This window comes from Lycium barbarum, chromosome 4, assembly GCF_019175385.1.
Source record: "Lycium barbarum isolate Lr01 chromosome 4, ASM1917538v2, whole genome shotgun sequence".
In the NCBI taxonomy this organism is placed as follows: Eukaryota; Viridiplantae; Streptophyta; class Magnoliopsida; order Solanales; family Solanaceae; genus Lycium; species Lycium barbarum.
In genome coordinates, this window is record NC_083340.1 from 25,136,265 (window position 1) to 25,147,606 (window position 11,342).

General features: G+C 35.2%; 1 long non-coding RNA gene across 2 annotated transcripts; it reads right to left on the bottom strand.

Annotated features, from left to right (window-relative positions):
• Positions 1 to 3,663: 3,663 nt before the first annotated feature.
• Positions 3,664 to 10,165, bottom strand: LOC132635622 (uncharacterized). 2 transcript variants are annotated; one of them, XR_009580636.1, is made up of 3 exons: positions 9,145 to 9,733; positions 4,341 to 7,285; positions 3,664 to 4,225 (listed from the first exon to the last, which is right to left on the bottom strand). It is a non-coding gene; the product is annotated as an uncharacterized LOC132635622 (long non-coding RNA). The 2 variants fall into 2 exon arrangements; XR_009580635.1 differs by having other exon boundaries at positions 4,341 to 10,165.
• Positions 10,166 to 11,342: the final 1,177 nt, after the last annotated feature.

The following is an 11,342-nucleotide window of genomic DNA, read 5'->3' on the forward strand; positions in this document are numbered from 1 at the left end:
CAGTGGGTTATGTATATATTATGTATATTTGAGTATACTTCGTGTATACACATTCATAAGGATACTTAGAGGGTTAATATTGGAAAGCTTTTGCCCCCGTCTTCCCGATGCTGCACAAATTCCAAGGGATTTCCAGGATCCCAGGCATGGCTAACACCGGGGCGGGTTCAAACTTAATCCATAATGACCAACTAATCTCCCCATAAATGTACTAATCAAAGCATATTCTAGATATACGCATATATACATAATCACACAGTATACTTGCGATGGACAGCCATAAAAGAACTCAAAAGAAAGGGCACAAAATCAACATAACATTCATGAAATTTTCCTATAGCATAATGATGACATGAAATGAACTTCAGTTCAGGCCAAGTTTTCCAGAACGAGTGCAGTATCTGTTTTTCTTTTTTTCTAAAAGAAAATGAGGCAGCAACTAATTCCCCTAAAATGCAACAGCTTGAAAACACTTTAAGGTGCAACAACCCAGAAAAAAATGCCACAACATTGAGTAACAATAGGTAGCAACAGATACAGCGGATAGCAAGTAGTTGATAATCAAAGTGTGATGGCCAGCCAAGGTCACGAATCTAGATGCATTAACTAGGGCAGGTTATCGTGCAAAAATGGGTTCGAATTCTGAGAGTAATATAAATAGGCAATGCAAGCAGGCACATTTAGAGATTCTCAGCTGCGGTTAGAACATTATAGGCTGGTCAGCATTTTCCAAGTGGATAATTTATTAGATAGGCCGATTCAAATAAGTTCAACATCGTTTTAAAGCAAAACCACTCATATTTATGATCATGTAATGGCAAGAATACATGCTTAAAACACATCATTTACACACAAATTATGAATCTCAATATTACTTTTAAAATCTTAGATCGGTGAACTCTAGCCGTAAAACAGTATTACTCTTAAGGTTTAAAAGGCATTCAAAGGTTTAAACAGGTTTAATTCAACAAACAACTAGCTATTTAATACTCATGTCAATCCACTTCCAAGAGCCGGCACGTTGCAATCAAACTATTCACTTACGCAAGTAGACAAATCCCTAATGGACAGTATGCTAATGCAGGAGCAGAAACAGCATACCCTTCTATACTTTACATGAGCTCGCACAAGTCCAAACAGGGCCATACACAGGTCGATTTTAACTCATTAACTTAACTAAACATGTGACCAGATTTAAGTGATTTTGAACCAAACATGTACTTAGTAAAATTTAAGACTAATAACATCTAACCCATACCACATAGTAACTAAACTAAATAACAACATAACGCATAGTTAACCATAAAACAGGCCAATACAACACATAATTAACTGCAAATAACTAAAGAAAAACCGCACCAAATGCAAACAATAAAAAGAAAGGGGAATTACCTTTTTCGAGTGCAGCGAACTGGGTGCGGGGTTTTGGAACCTACGCTCGAACTTGAGTATATTTGTATGCGAAAAATGACAGCGAACAACGAAATCTTGGAAGATAAACAAAAAGGGAAGACACAATGGATTTTTATTTTTTATTTTTTTTAAGAACAAGGGTGGCGGCTTCAATTCCCTCCCTAAATCGACTCTCAAATGCTAATATTTATAGGAACAAGGTAGGGTTTCTCAGATTCGAAGTGTTTTGGGCGGGATTTCATCGTCTAGGGTTTTTCAAAAACGAGTCAAAATGGACCCGTTTAAATCTGAGTGTTGAAAGTGTTTTCGAACAGATTTTCACGTGGTTTGACTTGGATATTATCTGAAATTGGCTCGACCACTTATGGTCTTGGAGATCATCGTGCGTTTTGAAGCAAGAAAGGGAAAATCTTTCCCTTTCAACGACAGCACATGCAGGTAAAGACAAGTTTTTTTTTGTGCGAAAATGGGGTAGACATGACTATTCGTGGCTAAAGAAAGGGAAAAGACCTACTGAAAATGGAGAGGAAGAGAGAGGGGCAGGGGGGGGGGGGGGGGTGAAAGAGACGATATAACCCTAGTTGCCTCTTTTTTTTTTAAGACGAACGGGTCGGGTCGTTTGAAAACGGGTAATGGGCTGGTAATTTTGGGCTGGATATTATTTGGGTGACAATGGACTGGTCCGAAAAGAAAATATTTGTTGTTGATGGGCTCGCATTTGGGACTCTAAATTTAAATAAAAGGCCTTCTTCAATTAATTATATATTAACGTGCGCTAAAATACTACTTACTATAAAATATATTTATTACTAAAATAAAATTATACGATATCGTGATAGCCGTGCGATAATATTTTAGAGTTTAACAGTAAATAAATGCTATTGTTTAATTGCATGAAAAATGAACGCGATGCGTAAGCTGTTAAAAGTGATCCTGACGATTATAATTATGCGGTGGCAATATAATGAAATAATAATAATAATAATAATAATAATAGTAATAAAATAACTATTCTTAAGTTGTCAAAAATATTAGAAGCGCAAATAAATATTTTGGAAGAAAGGCGGGACAAAATTGAGTGTCAACAATCCATGTATAAGCTATCCATGAGTGGACTGGTGGTGTATTAAATAATCCCGGAATTAATTATACATGTCCCAAAATGTTGACCAAACATTGTACAAAATAATGTCACATATAATACTATGACTATTTTCTGTAAGACAGAAATCTTAGTAGCTCAGTTGATTAGCTACCTGAACTTTCACCTTGTTGGTGAGAGTTCAGTTCCCCACCTTGTAAACCAAACGAGTTCTAAAGGTTTAAACAAATTAAAGAAGTTCATTTAGTAAAGAGTGTTTATCTAATAACAAGAACAATGATAAACTACTTCAAAGTAGCCTTGTTGAGGTCCATTTTATATTTAAGGGGCAGTAGAGATTACTATAAGTAAATTTAGTTCTTGTCACCAAAGGGAATGTTTGGCTGCTGCGTACAGGTAGGTCGATCGATTTTGACAATGGCATAGGTTATGATTCGATTCATTTTCAATCTCATTTTAATTAACAAATGAAGCTAAAAAATTCTCAATGTGCTTCGATACTCTTGTCATAGATTAAGCAATTGATGCATTTGACCAATTGATTTAGGTACGTAGTACATACAATTCAATAGTGTCAACTCATAATGCCGATACAATTTTTTTATCTTATTTTACATTTACACTTTATATGTGTATATCTATTAAGTTAAATTTTCCAACCCCACGGTATCGACTGATACAACTTGACCTAAAGTGGCCCCATTCAGAGTCCGTGGCATTTTGGACCCTTAATGTGTGCTCTTTTTATCAACTTGCACCCTATTCTATTTTTTTATTTTTTTATTTTTTATGATTTAAACCCCAAATCTCTTTATTTCCTTGCAAAATAATAAAACCACCCTTTTTATAAATTCACCATGAGGGCAAAATAGGAATATAAATAATATATCTTTTTTTCCTTTAATTTATTTATTTTATTAGGAGAATAGATGAAGTAAAACTCTTCCCGGCTTCTACCCTGATATCGTTGAAATTAGGTTAAGCCCTCCAAGCTTTCATCAAAGAAAGCAGCAGTTAAATATCAATTGAAGAAGGAGAAATTGAAAGGTAAGATATCTTGTATCTGCTTTTGCTCTTCTTTTTATTCTCCCTTGTGAAAACTACAGATCACGAGTCACCATTACACGTGAATTTCGTAAACATAATGATACCAAATGAAATTCCTTAAACTGAGTCAAGATGCAATACTTGAATTTCAAGTTGTGACAGTAAATTTCAAGCTCGTTTACATTTCTCAAGCTCAACTATAGAAAACTTCAATCTTGGAATTAGCTTATGTGAAAGCTCAACCACTCGAATTTTGCATTGTTCCTCTCTTAATCCTCCACCAGAAGAGGACCCAACTTATGATGATGATAATAATCTTGGATTTTTTTAACCAAATTACAGAGGACCTGATTTGAACTTACCATTCTCGTAAAGAAGAGGACCCAACTTATGATGAATATAATAATCTTGGTGTGATGCAACCACAGTGGCTTTTCTCTCTATTGTTTGGCCTGCACTTGTTGCACAAAATTCTTGTGTCATTATATCTTATTGTGATTTCACTATTCTCCTGCCTCTTTTTGTTGGAGTCTTTGCCTTTATTCTCTGTTTTGGAGTGCAAAGTTGTGGGATGGTGCTTGTATTCAACCTCACTTGGAGTTGTCTCTGCTTTAAACTGCTTCTCCCTTGTGAATACTCCTCCTCTTCATTCCCTCCTTCAATCTGCATTGAAACACACACAAGAAAAAAAAAACTCAAATCTTCTTGGAAAAAATAAAATAAAATTTGCTTCAATACCCAAAAGAGAAAAGGAGTAAAGGAGGGAGGGCGAGCTTACCTAGTTATCCTAATTGTATTTTTTTTTTCTTTTTGATAAGTAAAAGTTTTATTAATATGGTACCAAGATGGTACAGGACCAAGTACAAGACAAAGCTATCACATCTCAACAATCATACTACATCCCCCCCCCCCCCCCCCCAACCCTAAAAAAGATCCAAAAAGTCCAAATATTGGTCCATCCTATCTAGAGTACTGCTGTAACACAAAAAAAAAAGTTTTTGATACATTTGTTTTTTGACTCTATCAATCTGCAGTCTTTTCGCCTCAAAGCATGTCTTGTTCCTTTCCAGCCAAACAGTCCATAATATGCAAATGGGAATAGTCCTCCATATCTTTTCATACTTCTTTTTACTCTTTGATCTTGCCAAATTTCCAACAGATTGTTGATCTTCTGTGGTATAACCAGAGACACCCATAATGGTCAGAAACAATTCCCAACATTGTCTTGAGAAATTGCAATGCAGAAACAAATGCTCAACTGACTCCTGCTCCCTGTTACAAAAAAAGCATCTGCTGCACATGGAATAGCCTCTCCCTTGCAGGTTATTTTGGTTAAACAAACATCCTAATTGTAAAATTTATTGAATATTCTGGTATCAAATGTAGTTCTTCAATTTGTTTGTTGTTTGATTTTATTTAGAAATTATTTGTTTGCTAAAATAGTCTTATATGTTGCATTGTAACAGGTAAGGATGATGGACTTTTTACACTGAAGATTCACCATGGAGGTGAATTTGTTAATGTACCAGAAAGGATTTATTTGGGAGGTTCTGTTGTTTATATTGACAAGTGTGATCCACATATATGGTCATTGCAAACCTTAAACTTGATTGGAACAACAAAATTAGGCTACAATGATATTCTCGGTTGGCACTTCAAACTACCTATGACGGACACTGGTGCTGGTTATATTCAATGCTTGACTGATGTTGATTGTGATCTAATGGTAAACACTCTTCCAACTAACAGAGTTGCTGAAGTATACATTACGCAAGATGATAATGTGTTAAAATTACAGAGTCAAGTAAGCTCCAATGCTAATAACGTTTGTGAGGATAATGGGTGCAAACAGATTTGGGTGCGTTTAAAGCTGGTGGAGATAATCATATTTCCAATCTACAAAGATAAGTATTAACTTAGACGACTTTGAATTGGAAAGAGCAGAATGTAGCGGGGATAAGAATAATGATATTGACCAAGAATTGGAGCATTTTGAAAATATGAATGAAAGTGAAGAAGAGTTGAATTGTTTGGAGATGGATTCAGACAGTGAATGGCTTGGAATATGGGATAGCACTGGAAAAGAAAAGGCAACTGTGCAACTGAAAGGGAAAGAAAGAATTAAACGAAAGGAGGATGAAAACAAAAATCTAACAGGGAGTGGTGAAGTTGGTGCAGCAAAGAGGAGAAAAGGGAAGGAAAACAAGGAAAGATAAATTGATGGAAGAAACTAAGGGTACCAATTTTGCAGGGTTATTATTGGAGGACTCAAGTTCAGAAGCTGAGGATGATAACATCTCTTCTAAAAATGATGAATCGGATGACATGGGGAATATTAATGGTGATGATGATCAGGTTGAAAATGTTGCATTTAGGGCAGATATAGAGATGGCTAATCCAGAATTTATATTGGGAATGACATTCATCAATGCAACAGAATTTAGAGCTGCTTTGAGAGCTTACTCTGTTAAAAACAATAGAAACATTTCCTTTAAAAAGAATGAGTCTGGTAAAATTTCTGCAAAATATTGTGATGGATGTCTATGGTGTATATATGCCTCTAGAAAGGCACCAGATGACCCTACCATCGAGTAAAAACTTTGGTTGGGAAACATTCTGATGATTGTTTGTTTGTTTGTTTATGCCAACAAACATGTCAAATCTAGGATGATTGCCAAAACATACCTACATTATTTAAGAAAACATCCAGATGAATCAGTAGGTGATTTCATGGAGAAAATACATGAAGAGATGAATGTTGAAATCTCAGTGAGTCAAGTCTATAGAGCAAAGAGAATAGCTAAAGAGATGATCGAAGGTCACTACAAAGAACAATATGCAAAATTAGAGGACTACTGTGCAAAACTCAAGAAAAAGAATCCAGGATCAACTATATTGTTAGAAACAATAGCCAATGAAGAGGATGGCAAACCTATTTTTGAAAGAATTTACATATGTCTTGAGCCCTGCAAAAAAGGTTGGAAGGCAGGTTGTAGGCCACTTATTGGGATGGATGGTTACTTTCCTAAAGGACCATATGGTGGTCAACGTTTGATAGCAATTGGGATAGATGCTGATAATGGTATGTTCCCAATAGCCTATGTTGTAGTTGATGTTGAAGACAAGCATAACTGGAAGTGGTTTTTAAATTTTCTAGTGGATGACTTGCGAATTAGAAATCATGATAACTTGTGTCTCATTACAGACAAGCAAAAGGCAAGATTCTTCACTTCAACTATCAAATTCTAATTGCCTTCAATTATGAAAAACTAATTATATCTCTTTCATAGGGTTTGGAGGGAGCTATTTATGAGATTGTTCCTCAAGTGGAGCACATGCATTGTGTAAGACATTTGTACAACAATTTCAAGAAAGTGCATAAAGGTTTATCATTGGAGACGAGTTTGGAAAGATGCTAAGGCAACTTATGTAAGTAAGTACAGATATGAGATGGATATGTTGGAAAAGGAGGATAAAGAAGCTAGAAACTGGTTCAACGATAAACCACCCAAATTCTGGAGCAAGTCGCATTTTAGAACAACAACAAAGTGTGATATACTTTTGAATAATCTTTGTGAGTCATTCAATGGGATAAAATTAATTTTAAAAACAAGGGAGAAACCTATACTTGGATTGCTGGAAGGAATTAGAGTATACCTGATGAAAAGAATGAATCAAAAGAGGGAGGTGCTCCAGTACCAAGGTAATGTTACTGCAACTTGTCTGAAATACAAAATATTTAACATGGAAGTTAACAATTTCTTACTATAACAGGAAGTTTATGCCCTCGAATTCGGAAATTAGTAGAAGAAAAGAAAAAAAGAAGCATCTGCATCAATTCCTACTTGGGCTAGACAATTTCTATTTTAAGTAAAAACTATGTATGGTGAACAGTTTAGTGTTGACTTGAATGGGAGAACCTGTTCTTGCAGGGAATGGGACCTTACAGGAATCCCATGCGCACATGCAATAAGCTGCATATTCAGTATACGAGAGAATCCAGAAAATTTCATAAATGATTGTTACAAGAAGGCTACTCAAATGAGGATTTATGAGCCAGTCATTGCTCCTATGGACGGACCTGGTATGTGGGAAACTATTGATCTACTTCCCATTCAACCTCCTACTTATGAGCCAAAGAAAGGTAAGTTGAACAAAAATAGAAGAAAAGAACCTGATGAAATTGAAGCCTCCAAGAGAAAAGCTGTTGAGATGAAAAACAGAGAAGAGAGAAAAAGAGAAAACAATCTGCATCAAATGACTTGAATGCAGCAGCCACAAATGTTACTAAATTAAGTAAGAAAGGGAGGTTAGGGAGGTGCAGCAGGTGCTTGCAAATTGGTCACAATAAAACAACTTGCAAGAAGAATAGTGATTCTCTGAATTCAGCAGCTCCACCTCAAGCTATTCCAACAACTCGAGGTTGGTCACAAAATGCTACAAGTCAATCCCACCTAAGTAAGCAAATCCATTTTGAGTCCACCAATTGAATTGGGCATATAAATGAACCTTCTAAACTCAATGTAAGCATGGAACCTTAGATATTAGTGATTTAATTCTTTGAAAGACAGTTACAGTTTTTTTTTTTTTTTTAATTCACAGCCAAGAAGGCCAGCGGAGGACGGTTCATCTCAGATGCCTGCACAAGCTCAAGTTGGCAGTATTGTGATAAATGCTGAGAAGTACAATTGGAATGGAAAAAATTGTATTAGCTTACAAAGCCTTCAAAATACAAGTGCTTCAATGAAGTCCAACAATAAGAGCTTTGACAAGGAAGAAAATAGAAGCAATTAACAAATGAAGAACTGCAACAACAATAAATTTTATTTTCAAAGCTATTTTTTTATTTTAAGAGATATTTCTCTATCAATAGTTGCTAAACATTTGGAGGTCTCATTGTTACAAGTTTGTCATTTTTCCTTTATAATTTAAATACTACTAATTTATGAAATACTTTATATGATATTCTATTGCTCGAACTCAATGAATATAGACATGTATAACTTCTCTAAATTCTTTTTGGCTTCAACAAATCCTAAAGAGTAAGTTGGTAAAAGAGCTGCTTTTCTAGATACAAGCGTAATTCTAGCTTTACCAAATAAATTGTATGATCTAGTAGAAGCATTTTAATTATTATATTAATGTTGTTTACCAGTTTCAGTTGGCCTATGAGCACATTTGTCTCTTAGATACAACTCAATGCTATGCACCAGAATCAGTCCCAAAGAAGCATAGAGCTGCCACATTTCTTAAGAAGACACAACAATTCTATAATCAGAGCCAGTTTTAGCTTGTTTACTGACCATCAACTACCAACTCCTACTAAACTAAAATTCAGCAGCTGAATAAAGGATTTAGAGTATGCATTCAGTTAAAATTACACAGAGAAATATAGTTCGATTGCACCCATCTACTTGTTTTATCCCAAAAGAGAGAAGAACCACATCAATCTTTCAGAAAGAAAATTATGGAACACATACATGAACCTCAAACATATTACCCAAAAAAAACCCATCTAAACTACACACTAAAGAAAGCAAAAGGAGGAGATAAAAAACGTGAATGTGTTGATAAGAAATAACCTGTTCGATAAGACGAGAAATGTTGTAGTTGTTAATTATTGCATCGTTTATTGCTTTTTTCGGCGAATGTAAACTGATTGCTTCATTTGAGCTAAAAATCAAGCATTAAAGAAGCCAGCTGAAACAGAAGAGAACACGATGTAACTTTGCCTATTTTCCATTACTAATACATATGCAGAGAGTATTAAACGACAGAAAACGATGGGCCGAGGAAACAGAAGAGAACCCGATATAGCTTTGCCTATTTTCTTGTTGATCGATTTCAAGCAAAAGGTCAGATCCAATCACTAAACTAAAGACAAACATGCTTCTATTTCTACCGCAGTCATGAAACGACAGAAATTAATTTGAAATCGATGGGCCGAGGAAACATTGGTTTTTTCGATGGTTGTAGATTCAGCTGGAGATCCATTCCAAGTTGATGAATAGGCGGAGAGGAAGAAGATAGAGTGATCTGTAGATCTAGCTGATTTTTTGCTTTTTAAATTTTGTTGGTATTTTGCTTCTATTGGTCTTAAGCTGCAAAGAACCCATTTTATTTTAGAGACGGAAAGAGAGAGAAATGTATGTGGTGAGCTCTCTTTTAAGTTTTCGTAATTTATTTTTTATTATATATTATTTGTATTCCTATTTTGCCCTCATGATAAATTTATAAAAAGGATGTTTTTATTATTTTGCAAGGAAATAAAGAGATTGGAGTTTAAATCATAATAATAAAAAAAATAGGATAGGGTGCAAGTTGAAAAAAAAAAAAAAAAAACACACATTAAGGGTGCAAAATGTCATGGACTCCTCCATTCATACTAAGGATGAAGTATGGTGGGATGAAGGAAAATCTGCACTTTTCATTAATTAGAGCTCTTGAAGTTGAACTTTGTGAAGGAAAAAATTCTCTTTTTGTGAGTCACAAATGATGCAAATTCAAATACAAAGTGGATAACCAATAGGATCCACTCATCCACAAATTAAATGGTCTTGCAAAAAGTGTTAGGGTTTGCCCTCAATTTCCTACTTTATTTGAATTTCCCTATAATTGTGTTTTATTTCAAAAATATTTTTTTGGTGGAAAAGGTTTTATTTGTGAAAAAGGATTGGGAAAAGACATAAATTGACCCTTAAACCTTGTCCCCAAAAGTCAATATCATACTTAAACTTTACTAGTGACATATTACACACCTAATATATTTAAAAGTGATATTATTTACCCCCTGACGCACATATAACCAGTCACATGGTGGGAAGTATTACACACACTCTCGCCATATCAGCGCCATGTCAACACCACGTCAAGAATCTTTTAATTTTTAATATTTATCTTATCTTCATCTTCTTCCTCTGTACTCTCTACTCTCTCCAGTGGCAGACCCAAATGAACCAAGCAAACACTTCAAAAATTGACTCTACGTCTAGGGAAAAGAAAAGAAAGAGTAACAAACTTTTAATAGTTAATTTTTCTTTTTTGTTCTTTTCTCTTTATCTCTTAAACGGGCCACCAGAAAACCACCTCCCCGTCCATGGCCTTTTCCTGCTCCCCGTTACTTTCTTTTCTACCACCATTTCTAATGCTGCATTTCTTTGAAGATCTGCATACTTCTTCGGCGGTTTTGCAAGATCTGTCGGTGGCATTAAGCTCTCGGAACCCACCATAATTTAGCAACCCTCTCCTCCAACACAGAGATATTATACTAGATTTGCTTAACAAAATTAGTATACGTAGATGCTAACAGTGAGTTCGGTATAGCTGAGCCGATACCTGCTTTACCACCTTTAATCGGTTATGTTAACGGAACCAATGAACTACAAAATCAAGAAAAAATCCAAAACCAAAACTTTACAGATCAGCCAACAAAGTGGCCAAACAAGAAATTGAGTGAAAAAAGTGCAATTTCATATCTCTATCGGCTAAAATGCACAAATCAAAATCCTAAATTTGAAAGAAAAGAAACTCAAGATTAAGCAAATTTGTGAGTGAGTATGGAGATAGAGAAAGAGAGAGATCTGGAGAGAAAGAAAATGTGGCTTTTTTGCTTCACCCTTAAATAAGACTATCTGATGCAAATTGTGGAAAGTGAAGATAATGAATTGGTTTATGACTAAACCGGGTTGGAACCCGAATTGGGTTGATGAAGAAGAAGCTGAGATTATTAATGATGAAATTAAAGCGGAGACGTTGTGGGGAAAGTTGGTCGCCAGCTGGT